Source organism: Rhagoletis pomonella, unplaced genomic scaffold (genome assembly GCF_013731165.1).
Source record: "Rhagoletis pomonella isolate Grant_MI unplaced genomic scaffold, Rhpom_1.0 Rhpom_scaffold_00011, whole genome shotgun sequence".
Classification (NCBI taxonomy): domain Eukaryota; kingdom Metazoa; phylum Arthropoda; class Insecta; order Diptera; family Tephritidae; genus Rhagoletis; species Rhagoletis pomonella.
Window position 1 is genome coordinate 27,204,733 of NW_023458565.1, and position 20,224 is coordinate 27,224,956.

At 34.5% G+C, this 20,224-nt stretch overlaps 1 protein-coding gene across 1 annotated transcript in view; it reads left to right on the forward strand.

The window, feature by feature from the left end:
• The window catches only part of LOC118747057, a 36,414-nt gene that overhangs the window by 2,069 nt on the left and 14,121 nt on the right, over positions 1 to 20,224 (forward strand). The window lies entirely within an intron of this gene.

Genomic DNA, 20,224 nt, shown 5'->3' on the forward strand with positions numbered 1-20,224 from the left:
TGCAGATACTATGTATTAGCTTTACAACGAAATTTACATCAGTGAATTAAAATACACCGCTCGCTGTTGGTAGTACTTATATGAGGAAGAAGTTCTCCTCAGACTAGCAAAGATCAGGCGGAGGAGTACCTAGCTTCACTAAGTGTTTCCAACTGGTGCCAGCTGCCGAGAAGAAGGAATGACTGTCGTGATTTCTGAAGCATAGCCAAAATCACTTAAACGGTTAAATGAACAATAAAAAATAAGAACAAGTAAGAAAGTCTTAGTTCGCGCGGAGCCGAACATTAAATACCCGGCGCAAGTATTAAATATATGTTTTTTCACCTTTCCGAAACCTTCCGCTAGATGGTAAGCCGGGGTGTATCAATTTTGAGTAAATTAGCGTCCTTCAATTTCGAAATATTGAAGTTTCAAGCATTTCTGAAATTTACCGTTATATGAGAAGCGGCCGTTATTTTAGTCCGATTTCAATAATTTTCAACGTTTTGCTTTTATGTGGCAAGCACAATAACCATACCGAGTTTGGTACAAATTGGTAGAACGGTTACCGATATACTTATATGTGATCATAAGTGGGCGGTGCCACGCCCATTTTCCAAAATTTTACCATAAACGTATTTCTTGGTAAGGAATTGTTGCAAGCATCAATTTTGAATAAATTAGCTCAATATTTAATGATTTATCGAAGATTTTGTATTTCTCTAAATTACCGTTATATGGGATGTGGGCGTGGTTATTGTCCGATTTTAAAAAGTTTCGGCGGTTTTTTATGCTGTACCAGGGCCAACAACTGTGCCAAGTTTGGCAGAAATTGGTGCAGCGGTTACCAAGATATACACATGTAACCATAAGAGGGCGTGGCTACGCCCATTTTCCAAAAATTTATAATATTCTTATTTTTCGTCTAAAACTTATTATAAATATCAATTTTGAGTGAATAATCTCCAGTAGTTACTAAAATATCGCAGTTTTCGTATTTCTGAAAATTACCGTTATATGGGAAGTTGGCGTGGTTATTGAGCGATTTTAAAAATTTTCGGCCAGTTGGTATGTTGTGCGAAGGCCAACAACTGTGCCAAGTTTGGAAGAAATTGGTGCAGCGGTTACCAAGATATACACATGTAACCATAAGTGGGCGTGGCTACGCCCATTTTCCAAAAATTTATAATATTCTTATTTTTCGTCTAAAAATTATTGTAAATATCTATTTTGAGTGAATTATCTTCAGTAGTTACTGAAATATCGCAGTTTTCGTATTTCTGGAAATTACCGTTATATGGGAAGTGGGCGTGGTTAACATCCGATTTCGCCCATTTTCAATACCAACCTACCTTGGATTAAGGGAAACCTACATACCAAATTTCGTTGAGATATCTCAATTTTTGCTCGAGTTATCGTGTACACGGACAGACGGACAGACGGACAGACGGACAGACGGACGGACGGACGGACAGACAGACATGGCTTAACCGATTTCTTTTTTCATCCTGATCATTTATGTATACATTTGTCTATATCTATCTCGATTCGTTTTGGCTGTTACAAACAACCGTTACGCGAACAAAATTAATATACCCTTGTGCACAAGTGCGCTCGGGTATAAAAAGGCACATAACTCTAAACCGCATTTTCGGTGAAGTAAATTTTAAGACCGAAGCGTTATTATAAATTGGCAAATATATATAAAATAAATATGACGGAGTAAAATTATTTATGAATCGCAACTATCATGAATTTTATAGCGGGTTAAAGTATCATACATATAGTATGTAAATACAATATTAATACCAAAACGAATACCAGTACCGATACTAACACAAGTACCAATAACAGTACCAGTACAAATACCAATTCCAATGTAAATACCAATACGATTACCAATACCAATACAAATACCAATACCAGTACCAATATCAATACCAATGCGAGGACGAGTACAAATACCAATGCCAGTATCAATAGCAATACCAATGCTAACACACATTCCAAGACCAATACCAATACGAGTACCAGAACCAATACCAGTACCAATTCTAATAACAATACTAATATCTACCAATACCAATAAAAATACTAGTAGCTTAACCAATACAAATCAATACCAATTTTCAATACAAACCCAAAACCCCAATACCAATACGAGTACCAGTGCCAATACCAACACCAATACCAATGTCAGTACCACTTCTAACACCAATACCAATACAAATACCAGTACCGATACTAATACCAGTACCAATGCCAAAGCCAATACTAATACTAATACTATACCAGTATCTTTACCAATACCAATATCAATGCCAATTTAAATACCACTTCCAACACCAATACCAATACTAATACCAGTACCGATACCAATTCCATTGCCAATGCCAATGCCAATACTAATACCAATACCGATACCAAAATACCAGTACCAGTAGTAATACCAATATCAATACAAACACAAATAAGAGTACCAATTCCAAACCAATACTAATATAAGTACCATTACTAATACCTCGTTAATTTCATTGACGATGGTGAGCTATTTTCCAACTGGCAGTATATAGGCAATCGCGACAGAGAATGTATGCATGCAAGTACAGTATTTCTTTGTATCTTTAAAATATAAAGTCAATGATGGCATCTCGAAAGATTACACCGGCAGGTTACCCGTCCTCTCTGCCAGTTAGCTAAAACAATAATACATAGACTTACACCAAAAAAGGAAATTTTCGTATGAAGGCAACTGTAAAGCAAAATGTTAATTTACCTAGACAAGTTTTCTTTATATGTATGTAATTTTCTATCTATATGAAAGCATTTTTGGCAATTGAAATCCCTTTGATGCACCGCATACAATTAGTAAATACCCGTCATTATGTTCTATTAAGATTATTCGACAAAACAATGCTTATGATTAATTACCAACATCGCAGGAATATTTCTTTAATCGAAAATATATCAGTAGCTAAAACAAACCGCATGCAACTCAAAAATATTCAAAATTGCATGGAAGTCAAATCAATCAAAAATGTAGGTGAATGAGCAACACAAACAATAAGAACAAAGGCGAGAAGTTTAAGTTATCGGCGGTGAACAAAAAAATGCTTTTATAAATGCAAATCACTAATAATGGTATAAAAAAGCTTATAAATGATATCGTAAATTTCCAAACCATACAACAATGAACTACCAAAAATCGACAATAAATGCTTTCAAATACATACATACATATCCATACAAACAACCAAATACATTTACTACATTTACCAATGTACATACTCTCATAAGGTAGAGATAATCTACCTTGCTCTGCGGACTTTGTGGTCGCTGCCTGCAACCGAAGCACTGAACAGCCTCTCTCCAAGTAAGTAAGTAAAGTGTCTACCATGCTACTGTGTCTGTGATCGATTCCGAATGCGACTGATGTGCCATTTGATTGTCGTCGAGATGTCGCCTTAGCGTTCTGCATTCTGGTCTGGTCTACTGCTTCATTGACGCTTAAGTATCGACCGGCAGGCAACACCGATGTCACGCTCACGTGTAATGTTTGTGTATGCTCGTGCGGATCAGTGCAACCATCTCAGCATGATCAATCACACTCAGCTCATCTGTCAGTTGTTTAATAGACTTCATTATTTATTTTACATACATATATTGCATTGGAACACTTTGGTGAGTGAGTAGCCAGCCATAAGTGTATAAATATTGACAAATATTTAACGATTTTGAAGCGCTAAATAAGTAATTTATTCTTTTTGTATTTCGTAAAACAAATGATTTCGGAAAAATCAACTCATCTTGAATTGATAAAAATGTTTAATTAGAAAAATATCCGTGAAATTTTTTTAAAGGGTAAAAAATATTATTAACACACATATGCATGCACAAGCCTCAGTAAATAATTTGCAAATGCGCATATAAGAGTACCATTTAAATTCCGAGTCTCAATAAAATTTCCATTATTGTTAAAATTAACTCATAGTAGCCAAAATTCGTATGTTGATACGGACAGCAGGTACGGAAAGGCGCTCCGTCGGTGGCTGGTTGAGCTCTAAACGTCAAATCGAACAAAATTATAAATCTAAGATTTGAGCGTTAAACTAATGGTTAACTTGATATTTTTTAACTTATCAATCAAAAAAAAAAAGCTAAAATTTTAATGTTTAGAATTGTCCCTCTTCTTCTGGCAGTTCGACAGTTTGCACAAACTCGCCCGGAAAAATAGTTCGGCCGACTTCGGGCTAGTGCGAAGCAAATATTACTCGCTCAAAGTGGCTCTCAACAGCCCGAAAACCAACCAAAGAAACACGAATTGGGGGCCTTCGGGCATCTGTGGGCGGGCAAAAGAGCAGACTTCTTGTGCGTCCCAGTTTCAAGAAGGCAGAAGTTGGCAACCCTGATTGTGGCCTGTCTAGACAAAGATTAGTAGATTGAGATTTCAAGTTAATCGTATTTACAGTTGTGCACCTTAGAATTAGGAATTCGCATAGAAAGATTATTTTTGGCATTTCTTAATAAAACAGAGCGTATTTTCAAGTTTAGGGTTATGGGCGCTTTTTTTAAGGACATCTCAGCAAACATATGTAGTCTCTAACGTTAGAGATACGGTTTTGTTTTACATTAGAATCCTAATATATGTAGTTCTCGAATCGAATAAGGTCAAAGAACTATGCTAGAATTGGATTAGAGAATGATTAGAAAAAAACTAGGCTTTAGAAACCAATTAAAATTTAACGTAGGAATACGGTTAAATATCTAACCTATTTTCCGATATCGAGAACAGTTTCTCTAATCGTCTTCCTACCTTTTACCTTAGAGAAATACATTATAAATCGAATCGGTTTTACCCCAATAACGATTTCTAGCACATCAGCGAAGTGTACGAGTAGTTTTGTTAGGAATACATCACGGAGGTAAAATATATATATATATCAGAAAAGAGCAACCTTTTGATTCTGTACGGCCGAACTAATTAAGAACTTGCACACTCATGTAATAGAAAACTTGGAATGTTAACTTATTTGGTACTTAAAATATTTGCGGCATTACATAGGTATGTATGCATGTACGTAACCAGATTAGGTTAACCTAACCTAAATAACTTAGCCTTTAAAATGCATTATACAAGCTGGTAGCTATCAAAGTCTCGTACATATATAAAAAAAATGCACATCTTCATGCATACATAGTTAAATGCCAGTGTTCTTTATCTAACTTTCGTCATTCATCCACCTACTAGATATCTACTGTTACATATGCAAATGCAAACATTATAATGTTCATTTTTCATGTCAAAGGTAAAAAGATAAAACGTCGCAAGCTCGTAATTCTAAAACATGTAATGTGGCTCTGTAGTACGCCAAAAAAACACGCTAAACGACAGTCGACACGCACGCAATGCAAAATGAAGGCGTTTATTACGTGAAAAGTAAAAAGCCGCTGAAACTTCCGAATAAGAAAACTTTTTCTATGTAACCGGCCATTTTTCCAAATTTTAACTAATCAAATTATAACAGGGTTGAAAATACGTCAAAAATAATTTTCAGTCTTAACGACCACAATGGTGATGCTAAAATTTAAGATAACGACCCTGAGAGAACATAAAAGATTATACTATCCTGCCCACCATCTATTCATACACTTTGATATCGAACTTTGTGTTGCTAAAATTCGGATAAAATCGAATTTTACTAGAAAAAATCGAATTTCATCTTTATTTGCAAAAAAAATCCACTCTTCAATTTTCTTCTTTCTGACTAAATTTTCCATCACTGTGTGTTGCACTACATTTGCCTTAGGGATGCAAGTAAAAAAATACATGTTTTTCGATCTGATGCATCGAAATCTATGCCAAAAAGGAAGAACAACCAAACTCAAAAAATAAATAAAAAATTTGTAAAAAGCAATTTTTTTCTAATTCTTTTTTTAGTTTTTAGAGACTTTTACTTGGTAGCATGAAGCTTCTGCTTGAGAAGAATAATTTTCTAGAATATATCAATCCTCTATAGACCTTCCAAATTTGCTTTTTGCGGGATTTCTTGAAGTAAGGGTCAAAATGACCGTTGTAGGCGGGAGCTAATGGGTTAAAATGTTCTACGAAAATATTTTCCATGAAATTTTATTTATTAGTAGGCCATAAAATAAAAATACGAGCTAACATTTGCAAACTCATCGAGTGTTTTACTACTGGATGGGTATACTTTCGGAAAATGTTAACAAAGTCCCCGCGCTGTCGCACAGTGTAATTTGAGTTTAATTTTTTAAACAGGTGGCCACTCTCTTCGAGCACCTCAAAAATATTTTCATTGTCACATAGTATTTTAAGCATAAATTCGAATTAAATCGAATTTGCACCTCCAAATTTCGAATCGAGTAATCGAATGATTGGGCAATGTTCGAAAAAAGAAAAGAATCGAATTTCAACCCCCCACTACCCTTCCCTTTTCCCTTCTTGATTCAATTTGAATCCTACAGACTAGATACAAAGAAAATAAAAATAAGATAAAAAAACACTTTGACTCCCTATTCGGAGCGCACCAGAAACACTCATTCGGGGTATTGCTGTGGGAGCCCCTTTTCACTCTATATTCGGTGCGCTTAGCATTTGGCTAGCTGGGATGTATTCGAATGTATACGTACTTATTTAGCATACGTTTTTTTTGTCACCAAAGGCTCATCAATTATTTTGAGGGTGGTAAGTACTTACATATGTATGTATGTATGTATGTATATACATAAGTATATACATCCGCTTACTTAGTAAATTGTAACTTTGTTCTACTTCAAGCTTTGAGGAGCCACATTGTCTAATTGTAATTCGCCAGCCATTTTCAGCATAACCAGCGCGTGGATTAATAGCTTCCCATTTCTCTTCCGCTCAATTAGTTAATGGAAATTTCAAACGAACTCGTCCATGTTTATCCTTACAAGTAACCAACTACAATGGTTTTATTTATCGATTAATATGTAGCTTCTATGTTACGCTTGTATTGTAATTATTTTCGGAATGTCCTTTGACTGCAGCACAAATTTAATGCAAAATTGTTGTTTGTATTATTTGAATTAGTTTGTGGTCGAAGTTTTTTACATACGATTTTTTTTTATATTCCCATTTTTCTTCGCTTGATTTCTCAACAGCCCTCCCACATCGCTAACATTGATTTCTTCGTAATATGTAGTAAAACTTAACAAATATTTGGTGGGAAAGCGATAATACTTTGCATGTTTGCTTATTTAACTTAGCGGGTGTATTGAAGTTTTTAGCTTTTGTGATTTCAATCAGCAATTCGTGCTGGCGCCAAACATGTTTATAAATGCTAGTTTTCTGGGTTTTTTTTTTGGTAGTGGAAAAGTTTTAACACTTTTTATTATGTACATATATTTATTTGGAAAGATAATTTTATAAAATTTTTTTTTCTTTAGCTGATAGACACAAATATTGATTACATTTTTATTAGAGGTGCGCTTTTTATTACCTTTCGTTTTATGTATCTTAACTTTTTTCTTTTTTTTTTTAATAAACTTATTAAATTTGTTATCATTGCATATTATTCATTCTGAAATTTGATCGCTTATTGAAATCTTTATGATTTTAAAATGTTTCATTATGACTGAAACTCATTCTCACTCACACATGCATGCATATATATACGAGTACATACATACATTTAATATATGTCATAAGGCATATATTTGAATCATAATACCCACAGGAAATAGATAGATAGGATAGATGAGAGTAATGTAGTATAGTCGCAACATCAATAAAGAATAAAATATTTTTAAAATGTTTTTAAGCGTCTGATGCTACAACAAAGGTTTCAAATTTCAGCGGTGTTAAAGTTCTTGACTGCGCCCTGAGTAATCTATTTAAACATATGTGGTCGCAAAATAGAAAAATTAAAAAATCGTCGAACATATGTACATACTTTGTGTGGAAGAAAATGACTAACATCCTTAACAAAAAATAATTTCCAAAAATTAACGGCAAGTCCCAGCTACTTAAAATTACACTAGAATTGAATGGGCTACAAAACTGCATACTCAAAATATTTCCAAAAAATCTAATTAAAAAGCTCTATTTTTTTACGAAGTTTTGTTGATTTTTTATTAAATGTTCTATAAAGATTGCAACTTGGATTTATGTCGTTTTTGCTGCAAAATATACTATATTTTTATAAAAAAATAGTAATTAAAATAAAAAAAAATTAAGAGAACTGGTGAAATCTGGTCAATATGTGAGTGTCGTAAAGTTATGATAAGCACTATATGTATGTGCCTAAAACTTTAGAAAATGTCATTGCATATTCAGGTCAAATAAAAAAGATGTTTATTGAAAATCTACTATATTCAAAGGTGAAGGACTACTATTCCGGAATTCCGCATTTCAAAAGCTTTGAAATACTTTTAGGTTTACGAGTTTTTCGCTATCTCTTCTCATTTTTGAGATATTTGATTTTGTCCTTTTTTCAAACTAGAGTCGAGCTAGTCTGAAAATTCGTTTCATACCAAAGACCCTGATATAACGTTGTCAAAAGAAAATACCCATTTTGAAAAAATTCGAGTATGCTCTTTTTCCATATTCCGTCATTTTGCTCTCAGAAAACCATAATTACTTCTTCCGTGAAATTTAAAAATTGTTTATCGTCTTTTACTTTATTCAACTAACGTGTTTTTTTTCTACAGGGCATTTAGGGTATTGCGAAAACCTAAACAAATACCTACATACATATGCATATAGACATGTACATGGTGTGTTTTATGTATTTGTAACATGTATACATACATATGTATTAAATATACAGTTAACAAAGTAATCCATTTGTACCTATGCATAAATAAATAATTAGTATTTGTTCACACAAACATATGTATGTATGCATGTACATACATATGTAACTTTATTGTGAATGTATGTTCACACAATCTGATATTTTTGCAGACAATGCTAATAAAATAACACTAAAGCGCCAATTTGGCACCAAACACATTCAGTGAATTTGCTTTGTGTCGACTTTGGAGTGTATGTATGTAGTTTACCCGACATATTTGCATTTGCACAATGAAAGTATATATTGAAATGTACGTAAATATGTATACATATAGAAAATATCAAGAATGGTAAGTTAAACTACAATTATACAAATGCTAGGGCGGGTTTCGTGGACTGTTCCGTAAGGTTCCGCTTGCAGTCTAACATCCTGTCGAGAATTCAACCGGGGTATTTAACCTCGTTGGTGAATGTAAATCCCACAGCCTTTAGGGAGGGGGCTGAAAAGATGGTATCTTATATTGCACCGGTCGGAATAAACGTTGAGTTCACTCGCGACAGGGACTTATTCAGCTATGTTGCTGTATAGGCCATCACCATCGGAATATAGCCGGACATTTTCATTTAGTAGAGAAATGTTAATTCTTCTAAATAACACAACTCAAATTAGAGTACAGGCGCTTCCGAAAATTCGGAGAAGATTCCATATTTTTAATAACAAAAGTAACCAAAACTTATTGAGTGTACTATTTATTTGTTTATTTATTAATTTTTATACACTTGTATGTATGTAGATATGTATATGTAATTTCTCCGAAAAGATTTAACATCAGAATGATGCTGCCTTTTTTCATATGTATGTATGTAGGAATGTGACAAATTTAACAAAAGTCATTGTGCCACACACAAGTCACAAATTTTCCAAGTAAACTTGACTCCCAAGACCCAGTGGCGATTGGGTCAATTGGCGAGCTGATAGTAGTGACAGTGTGGCTGGTAAGGGCACCAGAGGCATTTTCAACTGTGCTGAGTGTGATAGTGGAGTCATTGTCCTCAACACTACTGCATTCATGTATGTAAAACATATGTATGTAAAACATTACCTCCGAGGTTAATGTTAAAATCAAATCAAAGCGATAAGCAACAGTCTCTCTAACACGTCAATATTTTGCTGGAGCTACTGCCGGTGCTAACCTCGCATCAGCGCATTGGAACCTGTTGCACACGGCAGCCAAAGCCGGAGGTGAATAGCAGCAACCCGACTGGTGGTGCACACTTCTACGCGGCAGATGATTAATTACAAATCTGTCGCATGACATTTTTTATAAGTTCGTAAATGCATCGATCTTACAATGCGCTTGACTGGCTCTTCTTGGTTGGTGCATTGTTCTTGGCACTTCGAGCACTTTGCGCACGACGGTACTTTGGCAAAACCACGTATCTCAGATATCAAATTCACTTAAAATATGCCTTATCATACTACGAAGCGTTATATTTTATTCTTAGTTAACTAAAAAGTATTTAGTCTTTAATATTCACATCCAAAAGTTATTAAAACTTTTTTTGTTATTAAAAAATAGTTTTTTTTTGTTAGTTGGTGTTATTTGAGTGTGTTTTGAGATATGAGGTTTTGTCAAAGCTCCGTCAATATACAAACAGTGAGCATCAAAAATATGAATACCCTCAAGTTTTGACGATTTTCTTTATTCATATTTTCCAAGCCAAAATTTTTCTTATTTTTTTACAAAAATATACTTTGTCCAATAGCACAAAGCAGCAGCATATATATTTTTCGATTTCATATAGAGCTCGAAAAGATTCAAGAAATAACAAATTTCGGCAAAAAACTTTTAAATTCGATTTATTAGATAAATTTGGAATATGCAATTATATAGCCCATTAAATTTTAATATAACAATGCGCAAGTTTCACGAGTCTAAAAATTACCGTTGATTTTGAGAATCTTTTGTTTAAGGGTATTTCGCATTTGCTTCCATATAACGCATGAACATATCCTATTTTTGTATGAAAGAAAATGCGCAACACTCCCCAAAAAAAAAATCTCAAAAATCAACGGTAATTTAAACTAAAATTAAATGGGCTACGAAACTGCATAATCGAATTGAAAAGTTGAAAATTTTGAGAATCCCGAGTTCTGCATGAAGTTGAAAGAATTGATTCTGCTGGCTTTCGCAGTTGAATGAACTACATACATATATTTTTATAAAAAAATTAGACAAATTTCGTAAGGAAAACATGAATAAAGAATATCGTCAAAACATCAGGGTGTTCATATTTTTGACGCTGACTGTATGCCATTGTGGTTACTTAGGCATACATTAAAAATAACAAACGAACATAACAACAACAGGTCTCAAATGTGTTTCATTGAAGTGAGCGACTGTGTGTAATCAATTTAAGCCAAATTGGCCGCCATATTCACGATTGCAAACGAATCGATTGCTGCGGCATATTTACATACATACATATGCATAGCTATAAATTTGCTTCCTTAAACAAAATTGAGGCCGAAGAAATTCGGTTGCGATTGCCGTTGAGATTTCGTTTTTTAAGTGCATACGTAGGTGATTGATTTCTCAGACATTTCCCTCGACATTTTCGGCACTCAGAGTTACTCGTACAATAACAAAACGAAAAGGAAAAAAGAGTAACGAAAGTTGATGCAGCGCTAAAACTGTCATGTGTGTGTTTTCTGTTTAATTCGCCGATAAAAAAGGACATTCATTATTCTAGATTGTGATGATTATTTCTTGGTTTTGTTTTCTTTTCATTTCTGTTGTTGACAAAACAAAAATACACTTGAGAATGCTTTGTGGCGTTGTGGCGGTGACAATTGTCGATTACAATGCTAAATTTAATTTAAAAAGATGCTCTTCTAAGAAATGATATACAATTTTCATACAACTTTTTCAAGTGTCATCAAATTTTGAAGCATTTTTATTGAAGAGTTGAAAAGTTTCACCGCCTGCAATAGTTGTTGGCAAAGAAAATTGATTGCAAGTCCTCGGAGATTAGGTCAAGCCATAAATGAACAAGTAATTTTTAGCAAAAAAAAACCGACTTCAACTCTCATATAAAAAAAAATATATATATATATATCTCATGATCCACTGATCGGATCTTAACCAGATTAGTTGACGTGGTCCAAAGTTATGCGGTAACATGCATAAAAAAAAAACAAAAAAAAAAAAAAGATTCCGACGAACTGATAACCTCCTCCTTTTTTAGAAGTCGGTTAAAAATAGCCACAGAAAGCCTAGCGGCGCTGAGCGAAGGAAGGCGGAGTAAAGCGAAGCATCAGGCGTTCCATCTGAATGAGGCGGGACAGAGCTTTTTGAATGGAGTTGGCTGCAAAGATACCAAAAATCTTCAAGGAAAAATGGCTGAAATATTTGAAGTAGATCTTCAATAGATTTGTCGAAATATAGATTTTTATGTACTTATGTATGTACATTAATATTTAAATTTTTTCTGGCCGCAGCGTCATGAAGCAAAAAGCCAAATAGAAAATTTAAGGGGAAAAACTGCTTTCAGCTCCAAAACGACTCTAAAAAAGCTCGAAAATCGATGAAATTTCTATAACAAAATTTTCAATAGAAAAACCGATAAGAGATAATCGTCGGAAAATCGTTTAGAAAATCGATAAAATATCGATGCCAAAATCGATAAGAAAAATCGATAAAAATATCGATACCAAAATCGGCAACAATATCGATAACAAAATCTATAAAAATATCGTTAACAAATTCGATAAAAATTTCGATAACAAAATATTTATTTTAAAGAGATGCGATGATATTTCGAAATCGATAAAAATATGGATTATTATATCGATAAGTTCCGATAACAAAATCGATAAAAACATCGATAACAAAACCGATAAAAATATCGATCTCTGTAATCCCAAATAGTTCCCATATTGAGTCTCTGTGTCTCTATCTATATCCTTTTCTCTATAATTTCCTTTCCTTTAATCCTTCGAACTCTTTCTTCATCTTTACTTTTATCAGTATCCTCATCCTCATCTTTTTTATGTTTATCTTTGTTTTTACTTTTACGTTTATCATTTTCTTCATCTACATATTCTCCTTCACTTTTGCCCTTATATATATAAGTAAAGTGTTTAGAGTTACCTCGGTCTTCATTTTTGTCTTTATTTTTACGCATCTTTGTTTTTGTTTTTGCTTTTACTTTTAGGTTTACCTTTTTCTTTATCTATGTACGTACTCACCTTTACTTTCATTCTTGTATTGGTCTTTTTCTAAGTGGTATTCTTTAGCCTTTTATTAGCAAGTTTTTTTAAATTAATACCATGTGCATACACTCAAAAAGCACTTGCTTCAGCCCCAACCATTTCCGTTGCACCATTTCCGTGAATTTGACAATTTACTGCCAACCAACCAACCGCCGCTAACGAAGTTTCACTTTAATAACGTGGTTGCTTTTAAAGCAGTGATGCGCAGAGAGAGCTTTTACTCAATACGCGCCTATACAAAATGTATGGAAAGTTTAAAAGATCTTTGCCCGCGGGGAAGGCGGTGCCCATCGGTGTTTTAAAGTGATTGTTGATATTTTATCGGCCATAAAAAGTTTTCCAATTTCTGTATGTATGACTCCTTACGACAAATTTTCCTGCCACTTTATTGATTTGGAAAATATAGTCTCTCTCTCTCTCTCTGTCAGCTTAACTATCTACGTGAAGTGCCTTCCAACCCAGCGAAAAAGCAGTATAGTAAAAGAGGGCGTACTACCATTTCGCAGGACCTGGGTTCGATCCCTGGTAGGTACGTATTTAACCATTCGACTAAGTCACCTTAGATGTTTTTTTTATTTTTGCACCTTATCCAAATGCACACAATACCTATTTAGTCATCATCCGCTCGTCGTAGTCGTCGTCGTCTTCGTCGTCAATTCTCAGTCATTCATTGTGTCGTCAATGTATTCAGACATTAATTTACACACATGCTTCGCACTACCAGTTGCACATTTGCATCACATTACATGATAGACTGCATATTAACCCACATAAAGATGGCGTGGCGTCAGTGTCACTGGTGCTCGCCACACTTCGCGCCGCCGCTTCGTCTCACTCATTCAATCATTCGCTCGCCTATCAATTGTCAAGTGTTGTCACTAAAGCAGCGGCTTGTTTTTTGTTGTCCATCTTTGAATGCTTCATTAATTGCTTGTCTGCATGTAAATTGATTTTTTATGCGCATCCTAATGCTAATTGAAATTTATTCCATCTTTCAATGCATTCTTCTACACTTCATTCGCTTCGTGGCACTGCTGAGCTCAGTTAGCAAGTATGTAATATATTTGAGTTGATTAGTGTCTCTAGTAAATAGTGTGATAAGTAAATTTATCTATGCATTTTAATGCTTTTTCTCTGCGCTTGTCAGCATCTATCTATTCGATAGCTATTGATTTTCTTATTTGTCGTAAATTTATTATTGCGACGTATTTACTTATTAAAAAACTATTTCAACTACTTAAGTAAGCAAGAATTGTTAGTAGATGACTTATTGTAAACAATATTCTTTTATTAATGAAGTCATTGGTTTGACAATAAATCAACGCGTTTTTATTTTCCTATACTAAGTGGTTTATGTAATAAAATACAGTTTTATATCATTTTGATTTATACACATTATGTATCCAAGCGTGATTAACAGTTGTTGTGAATCAAGTTGAGACTAGACGATGCGCCGCGGCGTGTAGTTAGTTTCTGGAACTATAAGCCTGTGAATTAATTTACATTTGAGAGGAAGATATGTAGGTAGTGAGGTTTTCTACAAGGAAGTCTCCATCAGCCCCAAATTTAGGCTCCCGGATCACTGCAGTATTTTCCCAAGCATACTAGGAATCAGTCGTCTCGATTTTTAAAAATGTAATACCTTTAAGTAGATTCACATACATATATTCTGGCAGTCAGGCGTCAATCAGGATCGTTAGCCCATACTTTCGAAAACGGTCAAGGAATACCTGATCAAGTTAGACAACATTGGCCAAATAAAGCCTATTTCGATTCGAGACCACAACGACCTCAAAGCCCGCTACTAGACCGATTAGCTAGCAGGACAGTGCACACTTGTGCAGCTGTCGTCGAGTATGTAGAGGAGAGGGACTGTGGTGGCTAAATGTGGTCTGCTGCTGCTGTACGGATAGTTTTTTAGTTGGGTCAGCGAACGCTGGACGAAACTCTTGGAATGCAAGGTTACTACGTCCTTCTGCCACGGGTAGGTCGATTGCGGCCTAGGGAGCTCTTTAAACTTAATAAACCACGTCACGAGTTCTACGTAGTACAGTCATCGTCTGAATAAAATCAATGTGGTAAGGCCCCAACTGCAGCAGCTATAAACAGATGCTGGTAACAGAGCAAGACGAAGGTCTCCTCCGCATTGGAAAGACTAGGTGGAGAATGATTTGGCTTCAGTTGACATTTGCAACTGGCGTCAGTTGGTACAGATGAGAAACGACTGGCGTGCTGTTTTGGACTCGGCCAAAATCGCTTAGGCGGTTACAGCGCCAATAAAGAAGTAGAGACAACCAATCTAACGTCACCTAACCTAACTTCGAATTAAGGACCCGGTAATTCAAAAACCCATACAGGTTGGTTTGCCCGACCATGAGTGAGAATTACAATGACCCTTGGACGTAAAGATCAATCAATTCTTCTTCCTTGGTTGTAACCAATCTTTAATCATTTTTTCTTCTTCTTTATGTCAAGTTGTTTGCTAGTTAGACTTTTGTGAATTACAGCTAACTTTATGGCGGAGTAGGTTGCTAGAATGGTTACCATCAAAGCAGCAAAAATACTCTGCCTGCCCCTCGATGAGCGCTTGTCGATATGAAACTGCAAGGGCTTTGCAGTCCTGCGGGAACAGATGGCGGTAAGCGAAGCTTGTGGGAGTAATAAAGACGTGGATTTTATACCTTTTGAGAGTTTTGACAGGACACAGTCTGATTGTGAAACACTTTCTGGTAAGATTGTTCAGTCTTTAAATACTAGGCTCAATTTTAAAAACCTCGCCTTTGCTTTCTTGTATTATCTGGAACAGCTTTGTGCGGCTGTTGTTGGTAATCTAAGTTTTTCGTCGATCTTTTCGGATTGAGAAATACATTGACCTAGCTTTTTGAAGGGTGAGATGTAATATGAGGTTTGAACAGATATCTCGGCTCACCCTTCTTGAATAACCCTGCGGTGCTCTCTGCGACTGACAACGGCCTATGGAACTGCTTTCCCGGAGCGCATCGGTTTTTCAAATGACACGGTGGTGTTTTAAAGGATAGTCTTCTAGTGATCTACATATCCCTCATGCCTGAAAAAACTTTGTCGCTGATATGTACATATGTATTTCAATGAAACTTGGCACACATATATGTATATAGGTTATAAACTGGATTAAAATGTAGGAGATTTTTTAAAGAGAGTTACCACTTTTGTCAAAATTTGAGATCGTTTAATTAATAAGTTAAATTAAATATTGTGGGTCACAAACGAAAATTTTTATTTTTTTTTAAGTGCGTTGCCATGCGTTCAAAAAGTTAAAACCAATTTAATTAACAAGTTAAATGAAATATTTAAAAATAGGCATAAAACGAGGTAGTCTTAAGAAAGCATTATTTTGAAAATATTTTTTACAGGGTTGCTACAGGCCTAGAAATTCATAATGAATTTATGTAATTAGCCACTTCATGGGAATACTTATATATATGTATGTATGTAGGAATCAATTGAAAGAGACTGAAAAAGGCTTTATTCCGAAAACATATTTGGAGAGAGTTGCCATCTGCTTAAAAATTCAAAATAAATTTAATTAACAAGTAATGCATGTGTGCACTTTAATGCCGGAATCTTTAATTTTAAAATTATTTGGAAGAGGGTTGCCACCTGTTTAGAAATTTAAAATTAATTTAATTGACAAATAAAATTAAATGTTTTTATTAAGATCCCAATTAAGAAAGGTTTAACAAACTTTATTTATTAATTATTTTCAAAGAGGCTTTAGTTTAATTAGTTGAAAATTGCGAGTTTAATTTAAGGAGAAATTAAAGAAAGCTCCGTCTTGAAAATATTTTTGAAAAGGGTCTGTCGAATTCAATTTACCTAGCTAATTGAAATATTGCATGGAGGTTTCTTATAATCTTACACCAAATTATTTTGAAATTATTTTATTAAAGAGTTACCACATCATCATGAATGGTCGTTTTATCTGGTAACACTATGGACCAATATATCAGACTATTTGTGGCTTTTATTAGCCCAAGTTCCACCTACCTACCTACCAGCCACATTTCCATAATTTATGTAAGTAAATCAACTTTTTCAGTTTATGCTAAATAAATTGTTATAATTGGCTTCGATATGAAATTAAAATAAATTCATACATTTACAGCCAATTTCACAAAACAACTTTAGTGGAAAATGATTAAAAAATTTTGAAATTTTTATGGTGAAATAGGCTATTAATGACGGATAAGTGGTACTTCATGCTAAATGGCTGATTTAGTTAAACAATTTCGCAAAAATGTACCATGCAGTGAGATATAGTAATTTGTTTGACAGAATTCCTAGGAAAGAAGTTATCGAGGCTGGCTCGATTAAGATTATTGGGTACATCAATATAATAGAAGTATTTGATGTTGATGAGACGAGAACTTTATCGATTTATTTGTAGATACATACCGACACTTTTGTCGATAAATTTTCCGATTTACTTATCGATACTAAAAAAGGCATATTTTCCTGAATACCGATTTAGAAGTATTCATTACCAATTCTACTGATAATATTGCCGACATGTTTATTGATATTAGTATCGATTTATTTAGCAAAAATGCATCAATATAATTAATTAATCCCAACGGCTTTTTACCCTCCATTCCCGCCCAACCCACACGAGGGGCGCAGTCCGCATACGTACGGAACCTTTTTTTTTTTTTTTTTTTTTTTTTTAGTTTTTTCGTGCCGAGTAGTGGAAACAGGAGTTTGTTAAGTGTCGAGATCTAAAACTATTCAGCTACAGAATCAAATTCATCAGCTGATTGGATATGCTAAAGATAGTATTGAGAGTGGAAATAATAGTTTTCTTTATAGTAAAAATCGAGTCCGATACGTCAAACGTGCTGGAATGACAGTTAAAATCTTGACATAAACCACGGAATGATTCGTTTAGTTCAAAATTAGTTTTGCATGGCTTTAAAAATAGAGGTCGAAAGTGTCTTGACATTCGAGAAGGAACATTAAAATTTACCTCAGCCAGGAGGGCCGGGCTATTAATCAAGCCTGTCATTAATTTTACGATAAATATTATACCCAGCATTTCTCTACGACTTGCGAGTGTAGGCAAATTTATGAGCTTTAGACGACTTGTGTAAGGGGGGAGATTGTAATCCGAATCCCAGTTAAAATTACGCAATGCAAAAAGCAAGAATTGTTTTTGAATTGATTCAATCCTTTCTGAATGAACTTGGTAGCGGGGATTCCAAACAATAGATCCGTATTCTAGTATAGGTCTAACTAAACTGGTAAAAAGAGCTTTTGTAACATAAGGATCTTTGAACTCTTTTGACCATCTCCTTACAAATGCAAAAACGCCTTTGGCTTTATTGACTGTAACATTAATATGATGGTTGAAATTCAGTTTGGAATCCATTGTGATGCCAAGATCGACAAAATTGGATACCTGCTCCAGATTATAATTTGATATTGAATGAACAGCTGGTTGAACAGCCCTCCGAGAGAAACACATAACTTTACATTTTTGAAGGTTTAGTGGCATATAGTTTGTATTACACCAACTAACCACGTTGTTCAGATCCGCTTGTAACAAAGACCTTTCTTCGATAGAGGACAATGTTTTAAAAAGTTTCACATCATCGGCATACATTAAAATTTTTGAATGTTTTATTATAGAAGAAATATCATTAATGAATATCAGGAACAGAATCGGACCAAGGTGACTTCCCTGAGGAACTCCTGAAGAAACTTTAATGATGTTGGAAGAACAATTATTAACAATAACTCTTTGTGTTCTATCAGAGAGGTAAGATGAGATCCATTGAAGAAGACTGGGCTGAAAGCCGATTAGGTCGAGTTTACGGATGAGTAACGAGTGACATACTTTGTCAAAAGCTTTACTGAAATCGGTGTAAATTACGTCGGTATGAGCATTTTCTCTAAAACCGTTTGAGACATGAGTTGTAAACTCCAATAAATTAGTCATAGTAGATTTTCCTTTAGAAAACCCGTGTTGAGATTGTGTAATTGAAGAAGATATAGAATATGTCAGCTGGTTAACAATAATTGCTTCGAATAATTTGGGGATAGCGGAGAGTTTCGCTATGCCTCGATAGTTTTCTATAGACGACCTGCTGCCGTTTTTGTGAAGTGGTATTATGAAAGACTCCTTCCAGGCTGACGGAAAAACGCCATGTTTAAGTGACAAATTGAATAGAGTTGTTAAAGGCTCGCAGATGTTCTCAGCGCAGTTTTTAAGAAAACAGGTCGGAATATGATCAGGTCCAGGCCTAAATGACGCTTTTAAGGTTTTTAAAGAGTGTAAAACTTCATCGGAAGATATTACTGGAATATAAGCAGAGTTGATTGGACAAAGCTTGTACGGATAGTCTCCACTTATAGGGAAGTCTAAAGAATAATTGGACCTAAAGAACCGAGCAAACATGTTGGCAATGAGTTGGCTGTCGCTAGATACAGTGTTGCGATAATGCATAGCGGACGGAAAACCATGTGCCTTACGCTTTGAATTTACGAAACCATAAAATGATTTAGGATTGTTAATTAAATTCTTCTTAATTTTACATAAATATAAATTATAACATTTCTTATTTAATGCAAAGTAGCTATGCCGCAAAACTGAGTACCTTAGGTAATCACTGTGTAAGCCCGTTCTTTTATACAGTTTAAAAGAGTGCGACTTTTTATTTTTCAATTTTTTAAGCTCTTTAGTGAACCATAATTGTATTGGTTCTTCATGAACAATATTACGTATTGGCACATACTTTCGAAACAAATTGAAAACAGTAGCATTAAAGTGCTCAACGCTACGCTCCACGTCATCTCTATATATTGGCCAAGATAACTTTGAAAGTTCTTTGTTAATTTTCCTGAAATTTGCTTTCGCAAAAACATATCTAGTACTTGAACTTGACTTATTATTATGTATTTCATTTATGATTTCGTAGCTTAACTCAAGAGCAGGATGGTATGCATCTTCCGGCAAAACTAGGGGATCACACCGATTAATAGAGGCCTTCGGAACATCATCAACGTAAACGAGATCCAAGACCTTTCCAAACTTATTTGGACATATATTTATTTGTTTGAAACAAAGTTCAGCCATTTCCTCCAGAAATACATTGTAACTATCTCTATATGAAACTGGTACAACATCGGTGTCAATGATGTTCCATGAAATATGT